Genomic DNA, 25,668 nt, shown 5'->3' on the forward strand with positions numbered 1-25,668 from the left:
AGGCTTGGTGCACATAGCTAGAGGGGTATTGCACCCATCAAGATGATATTGTAGACTGTCAGATATGTGTAAAGCAATCAACCCAATTTCCTCATCCATCTTGTTCCTATGCTACATGACCTCAAAAGGCCTTTGTAAAATTGGTTGTATGACATCTAAATAAGACCACACCCTTTTGACCAGAGAAGTCATGTCATCAAGGTCTTCCATTTGTGATAGTTATGAGGGGTCAGATATTCTAGACAAGAAGAGGTCCCAGTCATTGTTTTAGAAGGTGTTGGATTATTTTTTGTAGGGAAAACAATGATCAAATTCTTAAAGTACTATGTCCACTCAATATTACTCCAAACTGATACTAGATCTAGTATGTAGACAAAAAATTATGCACTTTAAAAAAATAGCACCTAAACATGTGTCCATATGAGCTTGAAAAAAAGCCTTTGAAATTATAAAATTTGGGATTTGAAATTTTTAGAAAAAATTAGGAAAATAGATTACAAACAACTTGCAACAATGTGTAGATTACAAAATTCTACCCCAAAACAAAAAAATTGCTCGAAAAAAGGAGTTTGCATGAATGAGATATCATTGTTTGAAAATCACTCTGTAATTATTTTTTGTGAGTCATTTTTGTCACACCTCAAAAAATAAAGAAAATGTCCAAAAAATGTTAGATTTGTTCTATCAAACCCTCAGTCTCCTTTTTCTCTAGATATTGAACAAGCTACAACAAATTTGGCTCTGATACCATGAATAATTTGAGCAATAAAAATCCACAAAGCCCAAAGAATACCTGAATGTAAAAACCTATAAAAGAGAAGACAAAGATAAGAAGAGGTAAGAGATTGCTCTAAAAATATGCAAATTGTTTTCTCAAACATGAAAAAGATGAGAGATAATTACAAAAGATACATCCTTACAGAAGGAGATCGAAACCCAAAAAGGGTAACCTAAAAGGTAAATGCTATTTAATAGTTACTAATTAATTATTAGATGTGAATGGAAAAGTGCATAAAGTGAAATATTAAGAAGGGAGAAAAGGTAATTTAATAAATGAAATGAAATTAACCTTTTTCTCTAACAAAATATTCATTCAGGTAATCAGCACATGTCCCTTAGAGCTCCTACTTTTTCTTTCATATAAATATTCATTTGGGGGCCATTTGAATGGTACCTTCTCTCTAATGGAACCCATTTATTTTTTTACACCTACGATCATTTTAAAATTAGTAAAATAAATGATATGTATATCTAGAGATTGTTTGTCTTTCCCATATCACATCAAATGATGAAATTATAGATGAAAAAAGAAACCAAATAATACAACATTGATAAGTTGGTTCTCATAGAGCATACATCTCTAAGAATTCCTACATCATCCATAAAAAATATATACTCTAGAACATGTACCTTGTAACACATGTCCTTTGCTAAAGTGGGCTATCTCAACTATCTATGGACTACAAGATTATCAATGGAAAAAAAAAACCTATTTCAACCTAAAATATGAAGAAAACAATGTTCTTAAATGATGTGTGACAAAATATTCATATTCATGTGGATATGTGTGAAAAAAAAGAGGTTCCATACCTACAAAAGTGACATTATTTTCCCACTTTTGGTGCATGTCATTTTTCCATCACATCCAAAATAAGATTTTGCCACTCTGAATTGAGAATCCTCATGCAACTGCGTTCTATATGATGTACAATAGGTGGAGCTGAAAAAATGTATCACATTTACATTTATTTAATAGGTCTATTTTTTAAAAAAAATTATAGACCATCATGAATGTTAGAACTCTAGTTGCTATGGCCGAGAGAATGTCCTCATCAAGCCAACACATAGAAAGTCTTAATTTGCTTGCATGCTAAGGACATTACCTTACCTATAAGAGTTAAAGTTACAATGCTTTTGATGGTCTATAACTTAAAATACCTAATTAAAGACCTCTAAAAAAAATGCAAACTTGTTGCATTTTTCAGCTCCACTTGATGTTGTATGCATATTAATTGAGATTGCATATTGAACTATGACCTCCTTCTACATTGCCTAAAACCAAGAGATTGACACAGTTAGTTGTCATGCAATCATAGATTAATTTTGAGCTTCACTTGGTTTCTAGAATAGTTTAATATTCTCTACTAATTAGGGCCAACCACATGAAGTTGAAAGCTCTTTTCCTTCCCCCCCGCCGTCCCACCCCCGCAAAAAAAAAAGAAAAATCTAAATTCCCCAATAACATCTAAAATTCATTCATTCTATTATTAAAATGTAACATTCATGAATTTTCACATGATAACATTCTTTAACATAGAAGTTTCATTAGAACATTCAAATTAATATTAAAACATAAGATTCATTAGAGCATTCACATGAACATTCATTAGAACATACTTAAAACATCTAGTCATAAACATCAATCATTATCAAATAAGTTACATAAATGAGAGTCCTTTCTTTTTTAATCTTTTTCATTTTTTTTCCTTCCTTATATTGTTGCAAAGGCATATCCATGTCATCATTGACATTTCTTCTCACCCGTGGACATGATCTCATTGTCCTTTGCAAAGGTGGGTCCTCTGTAATAATAAATAAAAGGGTTAAATTTTAAAAAATTGGGACTTTAAACACTTTAAAGAACATTGTAGTGCTCTTTTCCTTGTCCAACCACAACATCTTTCTTGATGGCTTGAACCTCAACATGCTCATTAAGAGAAACCTCTACATCCCTACAACTGCAATAAAAGATGTTTTCTTAATCCCAACACATATTATAGTTAAATTTGTATTACTACACCAAATTCAAATAATTTTTTTTTTTAACTTGTATTAATAATTCAAAAATCAAAATTCAAATAGAAAATATATACCTTTAGTACTACAATGCACATTTGAATTGACGCCTCCATGCTACTCGAATGGTGTATTAGGATTGGTAGGCTGCAGTCCAATGTAAATAATTAGTGCATTTATCAATTTTATATATATATATATACACACACACACACACAAGATAAATACTAAGAAATGTTAATCATTCATTTTAAATATAAATATATTCACTTTAAAGTTTCAAACAAATATATAATCATTATTTCCTTACTTAAAACAAATATAATGACTTATATTTTTGGAACTCAATATCAAATACAATAATTGCTAAAGTATTCAATTTGAAATAAAAATCAATTGACTTATTTACCTCATCAATAGATCCAAGAGAAGAACCTTGCACACACATTTCTTAGAGTTGTTCAACCACAACTGTATAGCCTTGTCTATAGGCTAATTTCTTGTCCTCTTTAGAATTTTTTTTTAAACTTCAAGGCCTACATTTTTGTTTGGTATCATGAATTATTTTTGTAATCAATTTCATCAAAGACCAAATTGTTTACAATTTATAAATATTTGCATATAATTTTTTATTTACTTATATTTACAAATTGTGTAGCAAGTTTTGAATATCCACTCGAGCCGAGCTTGTGTTGTTCATGCTTTTATTTTCTTGCTTTGGTTGCCTTTGATGTGCAAGGAAACTTATGTGAAGTTTGAACATAAGTATAAAGAGTAATTAGTACATAATATCATTCTTAATATTATGACATACCTTCTTTCCCCGGGTGGTACTATTTCTCCACCATGTCTTGCACTTTTCTTAGTGGCATCCTTTTTAATATTCTCCCTCTCAATAATAGGAATCTAGGGGGGTTGCTCATAATAAGGGTTGTGTTTCATTTGGATCATATAGTTGTACCTAATATACTTCAAATTTTGGTCTAATTTCTCAAGGAACCTAATTTTTTGAAAGATGTTGGGTCCAACAAGTGCTGTCATGGCATCAATGAGTTTATCCTTTAACTCTTTAGTTTTTAAGTTCCACCTTTTAAGAAAATAAAAACACTTTTAGATTCATAAATGAATTGGAGCTACCTTTCAATTTATTTGAAGAAATTAACCAAAGGAAATCTGATCTAGCAACGAAATCAAAATATGATGCCCTATGCATATGGTCAGCCCAAATATGTGCAAAAGTTCATCATTAATATTTCATAAAATAGATTATTCCCTGTAAAATAATAATATGATTAGTAGTTATTGCAAGGGACTACACGAGACATTAGTGCATTTGATTATGAGTATAATATTTAATAGTAAAAGAAATGATCAATATTTAAAGTACCTGGAAGTTGGGCTACTCTCAGGGGAAGTCCATCTTCATTGCTCACAAGAAATTGATCATAATTCTTTAGTGTTCCCATACATCTAACACATTCACATCTAGGAATTTCGTCATCACCTCCTACATAAAATGAATCCACTATTACAAAACTCCCCCTAAGAAATAATAATTCAAGTGAAATAAACACATGAAAAATGAGAGAGAAAAAGATGAATCTACTTACCAAGAGGCATTTCCATTGCATCTCTGGCAATGCTACGTGTTGTCAATATTGCAGTCTTTGGTTATATTCCTTATAGCAGGCAACGTAGTGAACATAGGATCAATGCTAGGTGCTGAAAAAGAAGATTGTAAGAGCATAAAAAATAATATTGTTAGAGATATTTAAAAAAATATTGTTCAAGAAAAACACAAGTGTAGGATAGAACATGCAATGTACTTGAACCACTTGAAGTATCTAGATCTAGAGCATGGCCCTTTAACCTATTTTCCATCCTCTTGAAAAACAATACATATGCATTTTATTTAATGACATATAAATAAAATAGTATACTAAAAAAACCATTATTGAACTATTATTATAATTAAAAACTACATTAATACTTATTGTATAAGTCTAAACTAGGTGCATCAACTCATCCTCTCTCTATCGTATTTGAGGAGTCTGAGGTCGAATTGATCTCAATTGAGTTATTGATGAGGACACAACCCAAGATAAAATGAAAAAAATAGGAAAAGGGAATATTATTATCAGAAGTGATTTTCTATTACATTTAGTACAATGAAAATAGACCCAAAGATGTTCCCTATGGGCTTACAATGTTGTCTGATCTTGGAGAAAAATCTTACTCCAGTACCTTCTCCCAAACTCCACCAAAAATTGCCTTTACCATGCCAGAAATAACCTTAAGTAACCCAAATTAGGTTTAGGGTTAGGAATAAATTTTAGAATATGTCATTTGGCATCCATCGCCAAAATAGAAGGTTCTAGAAAATATGTCAGAAGTCAATTTAAAATTAGAAGAATCCAAAAATCGTAGTCCAACTTTCGGGAGGCATAACTTTTGATTTGGGACTCCGATTGACAACTCGTTTATATTTTTGGAAAGATCTTGAAGCACTCTATATCATTATGGACTAGATTTTCTTGTCCCCCATTTTTCATTCCCATACAAGACTTTTTAGTGTCTCAAATCAGACTTTGAAGTGCTCTTAGGAGGTCTCTAGGCAACTTAAAACTATAATAACTTTCAAACCATAAAGCCTTTAGATTAAAATTATAATCATACCTCCAACTTAAACCCTCTAAATCATCATAATTATGGCTCAATTTCAAAATAACCTATTTTTTGCATTTGCACATATCCCAAGGTGCTCAAAAACTCTAACCCAGAAAACCAATAGTGGAACTATGAGAGTTGGAATTTTCATTTGACCCAAATGGGTATCTAGAAATGAAAATGCATTAAACAAAACTCACATTAAGGATACTTTTGGGTGATATAGGATTGCCCTTACACCATTGGATGCTCCTGCATCAAACACCCAAGGTAGATTGAAAAGTGACCCTATCACTTTATAGTTGGTAGAGGAAAACCCAAATGGGCAACCTTCGTTGTGGATATCCAAGTTGAATCTTCTATTAGTCGTCCATTCCACTTCACTAGGTATTCTTCATACTACCTGTTTCTGGTACTCTGACTCACATGAATATCTAGAATTTCTTCAATCACTTCCTTCGCAGATGTAGGAACTAGACATAGCTCCAGCATCAACTCCTCATCAACACCATCATCATGATATTCTGTTAAGTCTGTAATATTGAAAATAGGAGAAATGTGAATCCCATCTAGCAACTCCACCTCATATGCATTCCCTGAATCATGTTTCTTCAAAATTTTGTAAGAACCAAGTTTCTTCATCTTCAACTTGTTGTAGGTACCCACTGGAAATCATTTGTTCCTAAAGTATACCATAACTAGATCCCCAACTTGGAACTCCTTATGTCTCCTCTTTTGATCTTCCCTAGCCTTATACTATAGGTTCATCTTGGTAATATGTGCTTGCACCTCCTCACATAGGTTCTTGACATGTTCAACAAAGTCTTCTACCTCAGCACTTGTCCTCTCCCATTGCTCCATCTTCCTCAACTTTGGTACAATCCTTGGACTACTCCCATATGCAATTTGGAATGGTGATCTACCAATACTCATGTTCACATAATTATTGTAAGAGAATTTTACTTGTGGTAGAATCAAATCCCATCCCTTGGGCTTATCTCCTACTAAACACCTCAGAAAATTATGCAGGCTCCTATTCACTAGTTCTGCGTGTCCATCGGTCTGTGGATGATGTACAGAACTAAACTTCAATTCTATCTTCAACTTCTTCCACAAAGTCCTCTAGAAATACTCCTCAAATTTAGTATCTCTATCTAAAACAATACTTTTTGGGAGACCATGTAACCTCACCACCTCTTTGATAAATAAATTTGCAATATGTACTACATCATGAGTCTTGTGGCATGGAATGAAATGTGCCATCTTGGAGAGCCTATCAACCACCAAAAATACTGAGTCATTACCCCTTTGTATCCTTGGTAATCCAAGAACAAAATCCATACTTATGTCCTCCCAAGGCTTCGATGGAATAGGAAATGGCTGATAGAGTCTAGTATTGTGACTAAATACTTTGGCTATTTGACATACTTGACAACTTTGCACAAATTTCTTCACATCCTATGACAATTGAGGCCAAAAATATTGTTCTCTAATAATGGCAGGGGTTTTATCTCAACCAAAGTGTCTTGCCATCCCTCCACTATGCTTCTCCTTGATCAATTTTTCCCTCATGGAACTCCTTGGAATACACAATGACTTCCCTCAAACAACATACCATCCTAAATCTTGTACAATCTAGCCACCTAGTCCTATCTAGAGTAACAAGTTCTTTACAAGCCTTCAAAGCCTCTACAAAGTCAGGATCCTCAAGATATAGATTCTTGAGTTCATCAAACCCAACCACTTCAACCTACATTACTTTTAGTAACAACTGTCTCTTACTTAATGCATCTGCAACTCTATTAGACCTTCCACTTCTATGTTTCAATACAAATGTATAGCTTTGCATGAATTCTACCCATTTCAAATGTCTTTGATTCAATTTACCTTGGCTATTTAGGTACTAAAATGCTTGGTGATCAGTATACAAGAAAAATTCTTTTGGTAACAAATAATGCCTCCATTTCTTTAAGGCCTGAACTATTGCATAGAACTCCTAGTCATAAACATAATACTTCTTCTTTGCATCATTCAATTTTTCACTAAAATAGGCAATAGGTTTACCTTCTTGGCTCAATACAGCCCCAATAGCACTACCACTAGTACTGCAATCCACCTGGAACACTTTGTTGAAATCAGGAAGTGCCAACATAGGTTTCTCTGTCACCTTGTTCTTCAGCAATTCAAAACTCCTTGTAGCTCCTGTAGTCCACTTGAACTCTTTTCTATCCCCCCTCATTGTTTTAGTTATGGGTGCACATATACTAATAAAATTCCTAATGAACTTCTTGTAAAAACTAGCTAGACCATGGAATGACTTCACCTTAGTGGTAGACCTTGGAGTAGGCCATTCCAAGATGACGTTCACCTTCTCTAGGTCCATTTTGAGACCCTTAGCTGATACAACAAATCCCAAATAGAGTAAATCCCTTTTGACAAAGCTACACTTCTTCAAATTAATCAATAATTTCTCTTCCCTCAACCTTTCAAGGACACTACGAATGTGCAATAAATGTTCATCCAAAGACTTACTGAAAATCAAAATATCACCTAGATAGATAATAACAAAATTTCTAAAAAAATTATTTAGTACCTCATTCAGAAGTCGCATGAAGGTGCTTGGCACATTGGTCAGTCCAAAGGGCATTACTAACCACTCATATAAACCCTCCTTGGTCTTGAATGAAGTCTTCCATTCATCTCCCTCTCGTATCTATATCTGGTAATAGCCACTCTTGAGATCTATCTTTGTGAAGTATTGAGATCCACTCAAATAGTCTATAATATCACCCATTCCTGGCAAAGGAAACCAATACTTGATGGTTATTCTATTTATAGCCCGAGAGTCTGTACACATTCTCCATTCTCCATCCTTCTTTGGTGCTAGAACTATAGGTACTACACATGGACTCAACCTCTCTCAAATCAAACCTTTCCTCAATAGCTCCTAAACTTGTCTATTTAGCTCCTCAATCTCAGTAGGAGTCCTCCTATGAGTAGCCTTGTTAGGAAAACTAGCTCTAGGGACTAAATCTATTTGATGATTGATTTTTCATACTAGCAGCAACCCTTTTGGAACATTATCAGAGATGACATCTCCATGCTCACTTAATAGACTTGAAACTTCAAGTGGAATTTCACTACTACCTTCCTTATCTTTTTTAGGAATTAAAGCATAATACATATGCTAATGTTTCATGCCATCCAAAAAATTTCTTCTATCAACAAGATATATCCTAGCACAACTGCATACCTTTTCACCCTCCTTTATCAAGAGCTTCAATTTGTGGCAAACTCCATCCTTTGTCAGAGAGTATGTATTTTCATAACCATCATGTATAGCATGCCTATCAAACTGCCATGGCCTTCCTAACAATAAATGGTGGACATCCATTGGAATGATATCATAGAGAGCCTCATCATGGTAACTCCCAATCTTGAACTTTACCAAACATTGCTCACCAACCATGACCTTATGATCATCCTACAACCAAGTAATCTGATTGGGTTGGGGGTGTTTCTCCCTCTTAAGCTTTAGTTTTGAGACCATCTCCTCTGACACCAAGTTGTTAGTGCTTCCACCATCAACAATCACATCACAATATTTACCCTCACACTTGCACCTAGTATGAAACAAACTCCTCCTTTTTCTAGGTTCAGTCTCAGCATTCAATAAGATCCTTTCATTAACTAGAACCTCTCCTCTTTTTGCATCCTCTGAATGCAATGACTGTGCATCATCATCCACATAAGCAACCCTTGCTTGACCATTAGCTCTCCTATCCATCCTTCCTTGGCATTGAGGGCATTAGAAGGCATGATGAACTTCTTCATTGCAATGAAAATAGGTACCACAAAAGCCTCATCTTCCTGAACCTTGTCCATGTCCTCTACCCGTTCCTCTCTAATTTCCAAAGTTTTGATCATGGGAGCGGTTGAAACCATCGTTCTTCTGGTTTCAAATGGTACCCACATCTAAATTTTTCTTCTTGTTCTCATTTAGGCCTCTAAATGACCTATAACTACCCCTTCCTCCTTGACTGCACCCTCTTGGCCTTCCATCAAACTTTTTTTTTAACTTCTCCTCAACTCACAAGGCAAACTGGTATGCCTCTTTAGTGCTAGTCATTCTAACCATACTTAACTCCTCCTAAATGCTAGGTCTTAACCCATTAAGGTAATGGGCAACCTTCTCCTTGTTTGCTTCCGCATGTCCCATCCTCTGTGTATTCCTAGATAGATTTTCCTACTTTCTTTAAACCTTGCATCTTCTTTTACAAATCAAGCTTGTAATCAATAGGAATGAACTACTTCTTTAGTTTGTCCACCATGTGATCCCATCTTGTGTTTTTCTCCTTTCTTCTCCTATTTCTTTCTAACTGAATCTCCTACCACCAAATTTTGGCATGGCCTTTCATTTTTGGCCTTTGCAAACCTAACCCTATCAAGGTCCCTGATATCCTCATACTCAAAATATTCCTCTAGCTCATTGATCCAGTCGATCAAGTCATTCAGGTTTAGATTTCCAAAAAACATGCCGACACCAATTTTAGGTCTTTTTTCAAGCTTGGAAATGGCCTTAAAAAGCTTCTCCTCTACCTAGTTTAGGTCTTCTCTATCTCCTTCCCTTTCCTACCTAATATTTCCTTCTTCATTTTCTTTCTCACTTTCGTTGCTTGTAGCAACATTCATCCCTCTATGGATCTCCTCCTACAATGCCTGGACCTGTCTTTGGAGGGCTCTAACCTTAGGAGTAACAATTTTGGCCCTTCCACCATGTTCCCTTCATGGAGGCATCTTATTGTATCAAAACCCACAACCACATAGTCCTTGTGCAAACTGCCTCATAGTGGACGCTCTATCTACACACTTAGGAAATCTAGCTCTGATACCACTTGATGAGGACACAACCCAAGACAAAATGAACACAAAGGAAAAGGGAATATATTATTAGAAGTGATCTACTATTACATTTAGTACAATGAAAATAGACCCAAAGATGTGCCCTATGGGCTTACAATGTTGTTTGATCCTAGAGAAAAACCCTTCTCCAATACCTTCTTGCGAACTCCACCAAAAACTACCTTTACCATGCCAGAAATGGCCTTAAGTAACCAAATTAGGTTTAGGGTTAGGAATAAATTTTAGAATATGCCATTTGGAATCCACTGCCAAAATAGAAGGTTCTAGAAAATATGTTAGAAGTCAGTCTAAAATTAGAAGAATCCATAAATGGTAGTCCAACTTCCAAGAGGTATAACTTTTGATCTGGGACTCTAATTGACAAACTATTTACATTTCCAAAAATCACTCAAAGCGCTTTATAGCCATATGGGCCAGCTTTGCTTGTCCCCAATTTTTTGGGCCCATATGAGGCCATTTAATGCCCCAAATTAGACTTTGAGGTGCTCGTAGGAGGTCTCCAAGCAACTTAAAATTGCAATAACTCTTAAACTGTAAAGCCTTTTGACCTTATTCTTTTTTTGGGGTGCTTTAAATTACAAGTATAATCACCCCTCCAACTTAAACCCTCTAATGCATTATAAATATGGATCAATTACAAAATAACCTATTTTCTACATTGGCACGTATCCCAAGGTGCTAAAAAATTCTAACCCAAAAAATCAATAGTGGAACTATGAGAGTTGCAATCTTTATTTGACCCAAATGGGTATCCAGAAATGAAAACACATTAAATAGAAACTCACATTAAGCATATTTTTTGGGTGATACAGGAGTGCCCTTACACCATTGGATGCTCTTGCATTAGTTATGCTCTTGATATTGCATGAAGTACCTTTTGTAATGCATCCATAGGATTAGTGGCTGATGCAAAATTAACAATACTCATCCCACAGCTCCTCATGGACTACTTATTCCTTTCCCTTTTCCTGATTAGCACTCATTTGCAAGAACAATATTATTAGCTCTATATTTAATTTATCAATCCAAAAGAGAAGTGGAGAATAAAACATAATAAAAAAATGCATTAACATATTTCTTGTATCTAATTTGTACAATAACAATGAGTTTTACCTATTGGAAAGAAGAAGTCCCATGAGAAAAATCAACATCATGTGTATCATCTAGTTGTTGATTCATACTATAGATCTGTATTTCAAAAAAAATCATTGAGACATGTTAAAACACATCTGTTATTATTCTAAGTTAGTAAAAAAAGAATAAAATTTAATGGTGTGTTGGATTCATTGATTGGAGTTGATTTTAAGTGTGCATAGTAAATACCACCTCACCCATGATAGTGGCTTTGTTTGTATCTATGCAATTCAAATTGTAATCAATAAGAAGCTCTTTGCTTCGATGTATTGATTTTATCACACATGTACAAATACACGATTTCTCTCTCACACCTCAAATATGCAATTGGGTCGCTTCTTAGTTGATGTAGGTCATGTACTATTTATAAAACCTATAATATTCCTTAATGCTTTTGACCTTCTATCAATGTATATAGTCGATGTTCTACTTTTTTCACAAACTTTTTGTTGTATATAATTTGTTGCGAGTGCATACCTATACATACTTTTTTTTATATCAAACAATCTGCATCCAACTATTATAATCATAGCAAGGTCTAACATACTCCATCAATTCAACAACCTTGTTGTAAGAGACCTTTATGCCATCCATGGAAAATAGGCCCAAACCATGTAATGAGGTTGGTGCTATGCAATATATCCTCTCTCCAACACAAAAACCAATATTTATTGGAGAAAATTCATTGGAGATCCACTATTTCTAAAGTTGTTTGTACCTAAAGGGCACATTAGAGTCCCCTTTACTCTCATCATCATAAGAACATGACCCCTCTTGAGAAAGGAAATTTTTTATGTGATTATTGAATTTCTTTATGATATTTTGGCCTCGAGGCGATCTCGTTGATTTAGACATACTAAATGTCTCACTTTCTTCTTCCATTCCTACATTTTCCTCACTTGAGGAAGACAAATCTAAAAAATACCTATTCACCGATACTTGCACTCCATGAAATAAGAGAGATACTTGTGCCAATGAGAGAGATATTTTACAAATGGTAAAAGATATTAATCTCTATGTGGTGTATTGACTTATACTTGATGATCCATGAGACTATGTGGGATGCTCATGAAAGGGATTTGGGTTTCTACATATGTCAATCAACTGTCTTATGTTAGCTAAAAAACATCATGATACATATACTCAAAATTAATTGTCGAATATTAGAATCACATATAAATTATAAACATTAAAAGGTACATGACAAGATAATCAAATTAATCATTGATCTATAAAGAACTCAATATTGAATAGCATACGCATCGAGTAAATAATTATATATTTCATTCTTGTCATTGATAACCAAACCCCCTTCAATATTAGCTAATCAAATCCTCCCATCATTGATATTATTCTTCATCCATCTCATCATCAAGATCATCATCATCATTGACATTGTCACCACCACTATTGTGGTCTTCATCTTCATAGTTATCACCATCATCATCATCATCATAATCATCATCATCATCATCATTAGTAGAAGCATCATCATTTTAATAAGTAGCAACATCATTTGCATTAGGAACATCATCGACTAACTCTTGATCATGATCCACTTCTTCCTCTTCCTTGGTATCTTCTCCTTCCATTGCATTATACTTTATTGAGCTTCCTCTTGGATCATATCTAACAACAAATGACCAACCCAATTTTTGTGGAACCTTTGAGTAAAACACCTACTCACATTAGCTTGGAAGAACATAGGGATCATCCCCAACTAGCTCAAACAACCTTGTATTAATAATTGGAAATCCATTCTCATGCTCAATAATAGTTGTATCGAGATCATTTCAATTGATTTGTATATGTACCTTTTGACAATGAAGAGAACTAATTTGAAGGAATTAAAGTCATAGTCAAGTATATCAACCAAAATTTCATAGTATCAATTTTGAGATTATCAAGGATGTAAGTCATTTTAACATGAAATACTAGTCACCTTGAAGACTGCACTTATCTCAGAATCACAAGTTCTCTTCCTGTGATCAAAATTTTTGATGGTAAATTTATAACCATTGCATAACATAGCCTTGTGGTGTTTCACCTACAATAATGTTAAAAATCTATAAATTATTTCATCACGAGTTCAAACATGTATACCCTTGTGGTGTTTCACCTACAAAAATGTCAAGTGTGTATAAATTATTGTATAACTAATTGAAGCCATTATAACCCTTACAAGGAAAATAGCATTTTTTCATTGCCTTCTCTTTGAAAGTTAGACAAAAATCTAGCGACTGTCTCCCTATTTTGATCAAATTCCCTTGTATTATTTAACATGATACTTCTTTACAAAAATAACTTATTCTTGTACCCTTATTGAATTGGTTGTACTTTCTAGATCTATCATTGATAATTATTTCAACATACACATTGACATTAGAGAGAAAACCTTTGAAAACAAATTGGACATTTTGTTCTTAATGTTTATATTTGCACATGGGTAAGTGCACCAAGTTGTGGTGCCAAAAGGGGGGTATAAGTGGACACCTTTTTCTTGAAATCAGCAATTTTTGGACTTCAACAAGAATTTGAAGATAGTTACACTCAAAATTTTAAGATATGACAAAAACAAAAGTCATATTCCTTTGAATCTACTTTCTAAACTACTAATTTTTTTTCAAAATGGTTTAGTTTTAGGTCCTCAAAAAAAATGGGGCCACAGAAAGTGGTATTGTTTATTCCAAAAAAACATAACATAGTACAAAGTGTGGCCCCACTAAAATTTTAACTTTTTAAAAAAAACCTTTAATCACTTTAGTCAAAAGTTACCTAACACTATGTAGTTTATCCCAGATTTTTTGGGTAATTTTATAATGTGTATTTTTTTTAATGAATTTTTTAATCAAACAAATCCCAAAAACATGAAATATCTGTGTGCTCCCCCTAGGAATGATTAAAAACTAATCTAAAATCAAAACTTCTTTTTTTTCAAAGTGTGTAGAATGGAGTCTAGTTTCTAAAAAACTAAGTTGTGGAAAAATTTGATGAACGAGCTAAAATCTACAGCCCATTTAGTACATGTTGGTTTTTGACAAAAAATGGACATACATTCAAAAAAAATTATAGATGAAAGGTTTGAAATAGTTCAAATAAAAAAATAAATTATATGGTTGTGTAGCTAACACAGAGACCTACAATGTCATGTAACCTGATTTTATTGATGCTCAACCACGAGGAAATTGGAAGCAAAGCACACAAGAAAAATCAATCATTTTTTGTATGTTTGCAGTAAAACACGTCTCAGACCAATTTATAGACTCCAAAGCTTTGGGTTGGATCCCCAAGGCGAAGCCAAACATTAGGCTTGGTAGAATGTAAAGCTTTAAATAGTGCGTACACACTTTGTAAATTTATTTATTTTTGAAAGGTGTGCACGCACTTTAATGCGTACACACTATAGCACGTGCACACTATGGCTTGGCACAACCAAGCCATAGTGCGTGCACACTATAGTGCGTACGTACTATAGTGCATGAGCACTTTGCAAAACTAGAATGAAAAAAAAAGGTGTCATCTTTTTGGCACCACAACTTGGTGCACTTACCCACATATGGTTTTGAAAGAAAAAATTGGTTTACTTAATGTGTATATCTGCAAAAAAAATTGGACACATTATACTTAATGTCTATATCTGCACATATGGTTTTGAAAGAAAAAATTGGTGGAATTAATATGTATATTTGCACAAATGATGGGCATGTTGTACTTAATGTTTATATCTACACATATGATTTTGAAGATGGTAGAATTATTGAAAAAGTTAGTCTTTTAGAACCTACTCACAACTCATAAGTGGTAGACTTAAATATGGTGTTTGATTAAACTCATAAATGGTTGAAAAACTCAAAAAAATTTTGGGAAAATGCATTTCACCTCACCTTGCTCAAATTCACCATTATTCCTTTTCAACATCTCACCGTTGCATTTCATCCCTATTCATCACATTTATCACCCAATGATTGACCCATCTCACCCCTATAAATATACTCCATTTATATCTCTATCTACTACATCAACACAACTCTCATTTCATATTGATTACTTATTTGGACTATCTTTCTCCCATTGATAAGTTTTGATAGTGGCAAAGAACTAATTATCTTAGTTGTTGATGAGAACCAATAGACATTATTGTCTAGCTCAGGGACATAAAGAGAAGATATGGGTGTAATGAAGGAAATGTCATAATTTGTGTTTCATTTATACCATTGCATTTTGATTTTGTTAAAGGGAAGCCTATCAATGCTAATAGAAAACAATAGTGCACTTTCTAAGAGTTTACAATTGTTCAACAAAATTAATGTTTTACTTGAACTTTCAATAAATTGTGTGTTTGTGTTTGTGTGTGCGTGCACGTGCGCGCCAACCAATTTCTTCCTCTACCTTAGTTGAATTAACTACTTGGTTGGACTTCTTCAAGGAGAGAAGATCCCAACATATGGAACACTCCTCTTCCACTCCTCAATCTTTTGTTTAGGGCGACTTTGATTCATTCATATCATAGTAAATTTGCTACTACATTCATGGAAACCTACCTCTCTCTCTCTCTCTCTCTCTCTCTCTCTCTCTCTCTCTCACACACACACACACACACACACACACACACACACACACACACACACACAATAGAGTTCCTCATGAATGTTTCAAATTTTTTTTAAGACTTTGTATGTGTATGTCTCCATTGATTTGTGATAGTAGTAATTATGCTAACATGAATTGCAAACACATTCTAATGATAATGTGCCAGGCCTACAAATGAATAAGAATTAAATTGCAAACTAATTTTTTATAGCAGTCAAGCTCATTCCTCACAGTTAAATAATATGGATCATAAGCCTTTGATGATATTTATATGCCTAACAAAAACTAATAGGGGTATATAGCTACTATAAAGTCCCACTAAAAAGGATTCAAACTCGCCAATCTTTATTCAATTTTAACCATACAATAAGGGAAATATCTTAAACCAAATACCAAGTACAACATAAAACATTAAAATATAGTAAGGGAAAGAATTTATTTGAATAGTGTAAATATATCATTAAAAAAATGGTTCATTTTTCCCAACTCAAAATTACAATATCAAGTAATCAATTTTCTTTTCTGGTAGCAATTTTTGGAGTCTCTTATTTGTAAGCAAGGACCAAAGGATTATTGAATGAGTTTCCATTCTAAGATAAGAATCTTTTAACTCAACAACATCATCAAGACTATATTGATTTCTCTATCTTTTGTGGAATTATGAGTATACATTACCAAACCTAGCTCAAGAAAAACTAGTGGTTTCTTTGCCAATTGCTAAGTATTGTCTTTAAAGGTTTAAATTGCATTCAATTGATTGTAGTCTAGATAGTGGTGGGGTGACCAGCTCATTCTCTTGATATTATTATTTTGATTGGCTACTCCATGATTAGGAGAAAATAAAAATTGTAATCAATTTGAAATCAAGGCTTTTATTAATCAAATTCTTATATGACTAGACTCTCAGTCATGACAAGTCACTGTGAAGATGTTATTTTTCCTTCTATCTTTACAAGTGAATACATCTTAGCCAAGGTTCAAGCCTGCTTTCAAAATTCAAATTATTAAATTTTTGATCCATTCCAAAGTTTTATCAAAATAATGAAGAACATGTGATAGACTAGATGGGAAGACTTTCATATTTGATGAGTTACATATAAAGCCTTCATATCACTGATAAATATTAATACATACTATGATCTATTAAGCTTCCTTTATCAAAATATCAGAGGCTATCTTCTTTTCATTGAGAAGATGCTCATTGAGTGCTTTCCAATGCATGCATCTTGACAACTTTTATCTAAAAGTATAAATATTTTTTGCTAGATGAAATGTTAATGCAAGTTATTGTTGGGGACACTCTTTATACCTCATTAAAAATATTTGAGGACTTGAACCTTTCATCTAAACTACTTAGGGGTCTCTATTCAAAGATGGGATTTGAGAAGCCAAGAAAAATCCAAGCAATAACTCTTCCAATGATTATTAGATCACCTCATCAAAATTTAATTGTTGAGGCTCACAATGGGTCTGGAAAGACTACTTGTTTTGTTCTCGGTATGTTGAGAAAAGTTAAGCTAGATATTAATGCACCATAGGAACTTTGTGCATGCCAACAAGAGAGTTGGTAATGCAGGTTGTTATTTTTCCTATCTAGATTTTCTTTTGTAGTAATTTGAAATATTATCCTCATTTCAAACAAATTTTATATAGAATCAAGAAGTCCTTTTAAAAATGGGTAAGCATACATCCACAATTCAACATGTGTTGTATCTACTGATGCTACAAATTATGTCAAAAGGAAAGAACTTTTTAGTGAGCATGATATAATTTGTACACCTGGTACACTTAAAAAGTACACAATGCCATAAATTTTGAGTGTGAGATACATCAGTTCACTTGTCTTTGATGAAGTAGATCATATGCTAGCTCAAGTAATAACATTTTTGACAGATAATTGTCTTTTTCTCCATTAAGGTATTTTATTTTATATGATTCAAATAGGTGGTGTTTGATGAAGCTTAGTAAATTGATATACAAGAAAATACAATTGGTCACACCTTTTTTTATTATAGCTATTAGAGATGATGTAAATGCAAACACTTTGTTATTGTAGATATACACTTTCTTACTTGTTATGATGCCCTCAATCAAGATGAGCTAGAAATATTCTTGGACATTACATGCTTCTTTATTGGTGAAAGAAGAAGTACAAAAATTGTTGTGTGGGATGGATTTGAGTGGAGTAGTCAATGCAGTTGGGAAATGCTTCACAACAAGTGCCTTGTTGAGCTAGGCTAGGGAGAGTGTATATGGATGCACAATCATCTAAGGGACTTGGGAAGAGAAATTGCAAAGAAACACTCACCATCATGATCCTAGTATGAGGTGAGATTGAATCTTTCCTATCATTAATCACTGCACAAAAACCTTTTTTCTCTGTAATTCTTCTTATTTTATCATAATTAAATGGTTGTTTCTTTAGTCCACTCAGAAGGAATGCCATTTCGAGGCATATTAGAAATAAGAGATTGTAGGGTTGGATTCAAACCTCTCTAGGGTTAAACTACCAAAGAATGGGTAGAGTTATCAAGAGGCCTTTTGTTCCTTGAGTGGCATATGTTTGAGTACACATCTATTCCATTTTGGCTCTCACTGGAATACATTATAAATCTAAATATTAAGTATTCATAAAACTTGGAAACATTGTGGAAGGAGGCATAGGTAAGTAACATGCATTGCTATTTATAAATTAGAATGAATGCTTCTATTATTTTAAAATGCTTTGAGCATTAACCATTCATATAAAAGAAAACTCGCTTGTCCACAGACTGCTTTGCAACTAAGAGAATTGCAAATTGAAGATACCCCCAAACTCTAAAGTCTTCTTAGATCAATCAATCGTCTCAAGCATTTAAAAAGAATATCTTTAAGGCAGGATGAGCATGATTGGGGTGTGAAGAGCCTATTGAGCCAATCAAAATACTTACTCAAAGATATTCCTCTGGATTATTTGAACAAGTTGATTTATGGGGACTTTCTGGGTGATTTCCATGATTCAACACTATCAAGTTTATTGAGCCTGCCAGATGAGTTTTGCCAACTTCACTCACTAGAACATTTGAACCTACGAGGATGCAATGATCTATCAAGTCTACCAAACCATTTTAGGGGCCTGATCAGCTTGCAACATTTAGATTTGAGTAAGTGTACAAGATCACAAATGTTGCCTCAATCTTTTAAGAAGATGGTACACCTTGAATATCTTCAGTTAGATGGTTGTAAGAGTTTAAAGAGTTTAGAAACAAGATATCAAAATCCATGCCAACAAGATATCATCCACAGAGACTAGGTTTATTGATGATTTGGAAGTATTTTGTTTCATCTACTAGATCATTTGCATTTGTAGTCATAGAAATAGAAGAAATGGGGAACATAAAAATTACTCCTCTTCCACTCCTCAATCTTTTTTAGTAGGGAGAATGTAGAGCAAGGGCACATAGATCACAAGGGCACAATACGACAACAAAATCATAGAGAAAGGGCACAACATGACAACAAAATGTAGAGAAAGGGCATGGCTAGGAAATGAAATCGTAGATCCACACTCTTTTGCAATTGATCTCCACACTATTTCACAATTGATCTCCACCCTCACTTGGAGCTCTCCACATTCTTTCACACAAAACTCTCCACAATCGATCAAATGGGGAATGATTAATGTTATTTTTGTTTGTTATAATCATGCAATTGTCTCAATTACAATGCCAACATTGGTATAATGGCAACATTGGGGACACTTGTAGAAAAAACATAAAAATAAAAAACAAATCACACTACTGTCATAATTTGACCCCAAACATTGTAGTGTAAGGCTAAGCATATATCGATTAAGTATCATGTTTTGAGAGACAAAGTTGTAGAGAAAGAAATTAGATAAGAGTATGGGAATACAAAAGAGAAGATTGTCGATACTTTTGTGAATCCTTCGCCTAAGGATACATTTGAGTATTTGCAAGGTATGCTTGGGGCTATGCTCATTCCTAATTTTGAATAGATGATGCATAAAGTTCATCAGTCTAGTGGTACATAACACTATTGTTTATTTGGACTAAATGTTGATGCTTTCTGTATGGTTGGGGGGTAATAGTGGTTGAGCAAAGTCATTAAGGACTCTTGGTAGCTCGTATGAAACAATGTCTTTGGACACTTGAGCTAGTTGAAGACTTTGATCAGATGGTTGACATAATGATGCATTTTCACTGATTTCAATGGGGGAGAGATTGCATAAATACATCTCCTATGAATGAGGGAGAGTGTGCGATGGGGGAGAGATTGCATCTTCTAATAGTATGTGGAGATGTATATGAGGAAGAGAATCTATGGAATATTGTTCATGAGATATTGATGTCAATGTGAAGTATATTGATGGGGGAGAAGTGTGAACAATTGATGCCATACTTGTACTTGTCAATAAATATGGTGTCACTTATAAATTTTTTGTTTGTAAATGAAGAAAACCATTTATTCTCTTTATATTAGATTAAAGTATACCAATAATGGAGAAACACCATTTATTGGTGTATGATCAAGCCAAATTTATGTGTACCCCTATTCCACATTGCCCCAACTCCTTTTAGTTTCACATTTACAAACCCTGCTTTTGTAAACCATTCAATGTGTTCCTCTTCCCTTGGAAATAACATCCACATATCTACAAAGAAACGAGATAGCCATAGTTTTGGATATACATGGCCAATAATGCATGCTTTTCCATTTATTGATTTAACACCGGTGACACAATAACCAATGAGATTGTACAGTTTGTTGCATTTTTCAATCTAATAAACAAATTTACATAATTATAGTATTGAATGTTCAATTTTTGAATCCTCTCTCACAACTATAAAGACTATACTAATCAAACTATTAAATTTCAATTATACAATTACTAATTTTTTTCCTTCATTGTACACAATTTACAATAAATTAAACATATTGTTTTAATAAATACAAACAAAATTGATAAGTGATCACAATAGATACTGAATCATAATTTTTTGTTTATAATCATGCCATCATGGCAATTTGGTGGTGAATGCCATACATTTACTTGTTAATAAATATGGTGTCACTTATAAACTTATTGTTTCTAGATGAAGAAAACTTGCAAGGGTGTTTGTTCATTAGAGGCGCTATGAGCATCGATCTCACCAACTCTAGTACTAGTATGAACTATTGGGCCAAAGTTGGCCAAAGCCATAATAAAACCCTTAATGCTCCTATGGTAAATGTGGATTTGATAGGTGCAAAACCAAATACTAATTTAGAGCAAAAAGTTGTACAATTTACGCAAAACCCTAGTAGAGCACATTCACAAAATAGATTCATTTCTATCTCTTAGCTCTTTTTTCATATATTTTAGTCAACAATGTTCAACAAATATTGCACATCAATTATTATTATTATTATTATTATTTAGATTGCAAGAATCGGTGCAACACGGCCTCCCTATAAACTGCAGTGCGCCTGGTAAACTTTTTAATGTGACCGGTAGCGCTGGCACGACACGCCCACTAGTACCACAAGGACGGGGGAGACTAGAACCCGTGACCAACCCCCTGCAACAGGGAAGATTTAGCCAACCGAGCTAGGGCCCCCGCCCACATCAATTATTATTTTTATATTTAATCAAGCTTTTAAATAATATATTATAATATTAATATAGATATAATAATATAATTACAAAATTATAAAATAAATATTAAAATTAAGTAATTAATTTCAAATAAGAAATCTATGAGCTTTTTCCAACCACAAAAAGATAGTATTGTTTCTTATTGAAAATAAAAAATAAAAATTTTGTGTGTGTGTATTTATATACATGTACATATATATATGTATACATATATAGTATATATGTATATGTATATATATATATATATACATGTACATGTATATATATATATATATATATATATATATATATATATATATATATACATGTACATATATATATATATATACATATACACAGATATATACATATACATGTACATATATGTACATGTATATATATATATATATGTACATGTATATATATATATATATATATATACATGTACATATATAATATATATATATATACATGTACATATATATATATATATATATATATATATATATATATATATACATGTACATATATATAATATATATATATATACACTAAAAAACAAATCAAATTACAAAATATCGCTTATATGCCCTCCTTATAGCGCTTATGGATGAGACTGAGTATTTGCAATTTACAATTGTGATCTGATTTTAAATTGGGTGCTCTTTCGCAACAAATTTATATTTGATCCACATGTAAAGTGGCACCAATACAAAATATGCAGATGCAATGCTTCCCATAAGAAATCTTGTAAGAAACATTATAAGGCTTGCTGTCTCCTTATCATCCTCAACTTTGGCTCCAAGCTGCATATCAAAATTAAGCAACTATAATAAATATTTAAATTCGAAATTATTGCAAGACTTCAAGGTATATAAATGTAAAAACATAATTAATAAAAACTTGGAAAAGATTGTCCAATAACAATAAATGTGTAACAGGTGAGCACTGTATAATTGTTATAGCTTAAAATTATACAAATAACAGTACCTTATTAAAAACAGGCAAATAAATGAAATTAAAATTTTCGTGTAACCATTGGAAGATGTATTATATTGATTATATAAGATAACAATATATACGTCTGTCAGTGGCTATTAGAATTAACTATCCAATTTCCTAAAAAGGATTGTAACATGTACTTTTAATAATATGGTGTCACTTATAAATATGCTATTTCTAAATGAAGAAAACCATTTATTCACTTTATATAATCGATTAAAGTATACCTGTAATGGAGAAACACCATTGATTGGTTTAACAACAGTGACAGAACAGCCAATGATCAAGCCAAATCTACGTGCACCCCTGTACCACTTTGGCCCAACTCTTTTTAGTTTCACATCTACAAATCCTGCTTTTGTAAACCATTCAATGTATTCCTCTTCCCTTGGAAATAACATCCACATATCTGCAAAGAAACGAGATAGCCATATTTTTGGATATACATGGCCAATAGTGCATGCTTTTCCACCACCTTTCACAACTCTGTAGGCTTCTGCAACTCCTCTCTGTGGATCTGGCCAATCCTCTATGCTAAATCTCATGAAAAAATAAAATCAGCTCTAAGCAAAGATGATGAAAGAAAAACATCTTTTCTTTTCTTCACTGATTCATTCATATTAGCAATATGAAATCTTAACAGCTAGCCTACACTTAAGTTGAATAAAAAATAAAATGTTAAGATGAAATATTGGTATAATTGTAACTATTCTAGGTTTTGACTTGTTTCTCTAAAATTGATATGATCTACTTATTAGCATTTGTTTCAAATGAGCCATCGAAAAATCTAAACTTGAAGTATGATGTTGACCCAATTGAAAATACGGAATCCATTCAGAACTAATCATATAATCATCAAAAAAAAATTATAGTTTATAATATATTCTTTGAACCCAATAGATTGTGAACTAATCACAAGCTTCTTATTGTAGAAATCACAAAAACTTCTCTACAAAAGTAAGATAAAAAAACTTAGAAGGAAACAACCTTCCAAAGACACATATCTAAATAAGTCAGAGCTTAGAGTGTACTGATCATGAGAGATTATAAATACTGAGACCATCATAAACTGGCAGTCAACTTTTAGTTTGGTAGAGTGGAGATATAGAACTACAATAATTTTCTTTTGGAAATAAAAACAAGGAGAAGGGACAACCTTCCAGCAGAGACATATCTATCTGCATAATCGGTAGGAAAAGGGAGATCCTCTGCATCTCCTCCATGATTTTGCATTCCTTGAGGGGCTCCTTCTCTTTGGCTTTAGCAAGCTGGTGAGGAGACTGATCCAGAATTATTATATTCTTTGCATCAACATGCTCAATAACACCCATTGTGGTAAATCCAGTACCACCTCCAACATCCACAACAATCAAGTGTCTGCTACAGAGATCTAATGGTTCTAGAGCTTCTTCTTTCATGTCTTCTATCCAGCAACTATTAATAATGCGGTCGTACAAGATGGAGAGGAATCTGTAATACCAATATGCTTCTTGTTTGTGCTGAATTAAGCGAGGTTTTGAATTTGCCCTTGTGGTGTTCTTCATTGCTTCAGAGATTGAATGTTGTTTTTACCAGTTTATCTGCAAGAACAATACAAATTTGCCTGGAAATAGCATAATATTAAAACATGAACAAAACTTGCAATAAACCTAATAATACATTTATGAGACATGCATGCAATAACATAAATTTATTCCAATGATCAGTTTAATAAAAGGTTTATAAAGAATTTTTTGGTAGATATAGTACATACAATGGCATAAATCTATTCCACTGATCAGTTTTTTAAAAGATTTATAAAGAATGCTTCATATATATAGCATTAGTTCACAGTTTTGTAAGTAACGTATAAGTTAATCTGGTTTGTTCCTTGACGAAATTGTATGATTGAGAAATTAGAATAGTATTGGAATGAATGACTTGTCAAAAAAATTTAATTCTTCATCTAGGTACAATGAATGCTGTGTAAACCATCTAATACCCATGAAAATAGATTAATATAAACTATTAAACATAATATATAAATAAATTTAACTTCAAATATATTGCAAATCCATATAAATCAAACACCAGTATAAAAGCAACCTGTAAAATTCCTATTTAGTTAGAAAATGACACTCTTTGATCTATATAAAAAAATTGTCATCATGTTTAAAAGAAAATACTGGAAGTGCAAATCTCTGCTTTCTTATGTTCAGCCCAGATCAGTCTATATTCATCCCTATGATATGTGGAAAGATTAGTATCCCACTTGCCAATTTCTCTGTCTTACAGATTTCATAATATATTGTGCTAGGATTTAACACCTATGTTATTTCTTTCATGTAGCAAGTTAGGATTAACTCTGGAATACTTTTGAATACATCTGGTGCAGCGATCAACTCCCTTCAAACAACAAATTCATATCAAAACGATAGGAACGGAAGACTTCAGCACTGAAAAATAATACCCATACTATCATGTATCAAAATACTACTGAAAAATTTGCTGTAAGCAATGTAAGATCAAAATTCCAAATACTTAATAGACTAAGGTCCTACATGTGCATATACCATATGCCTTCTTACACAAACCTTCTACCACACACCGTATTCCTTGAGAAAAAAGTTCTATGAAGGGCATACGATTTATCAGCCTTGGGTGACTATATATACACACAAAGAATGAAGCTAATCAGTAAGATATGTCCATGGCTTGGATACTGAAATTAATTTATGTATAACCCACTAGAAGCAAATGAGATTGGGATGTACGTAGGCTTGCTTTGAAAGGCAAACACTTTCATAGAGACAAATGGGATTGCGGTGTAAGTAGGTTTTCTTTGAAGTTTAGTTGAGGCTTCTTTGTCTCATTAATACTAAGGCTCCACAGAAATGTTTCAGATAAGTAATAACAATATTGATTAACAATTTCATAATTATTTTTGGAAGGCTTTCGTA

At 33.0% G+C, this 25,668-nt stretch overlaps 1 pseudogene; it reads right to left on the reverse strand.

The window, feature by feature from the left end:
* Positions 1–22,377: 22,377 nt before the first annotated feature.
* Positions 22,378–24,273, reverse strand: LOC149546605 (2-methyl-6-phytyl-1,4-hydroquinone methyltransferase, chloroplastic-like; annotated as a pseudogene).
* Between the last annotated feature and the right edge of the window lie 1,395 nt (positions 24,274–25,668).

The sequence above is a fragment of the Cupressus sempervirens genome, chromosome 7 (assembly GCF_028749045.1).
Source record: "Cupressus sempervirens isolate cs-2001-9-10 chromosome 7, ASM2874904v1, whole genome shotgun sequence".
Taxonomy (NCBI): domain Eukaryota; kingdom Viridiplantae; phylum Streptophyta; class Pinopsida; order Cupressales; family Cupressaceae; genus Cupressus; species Cupressus sempervirens.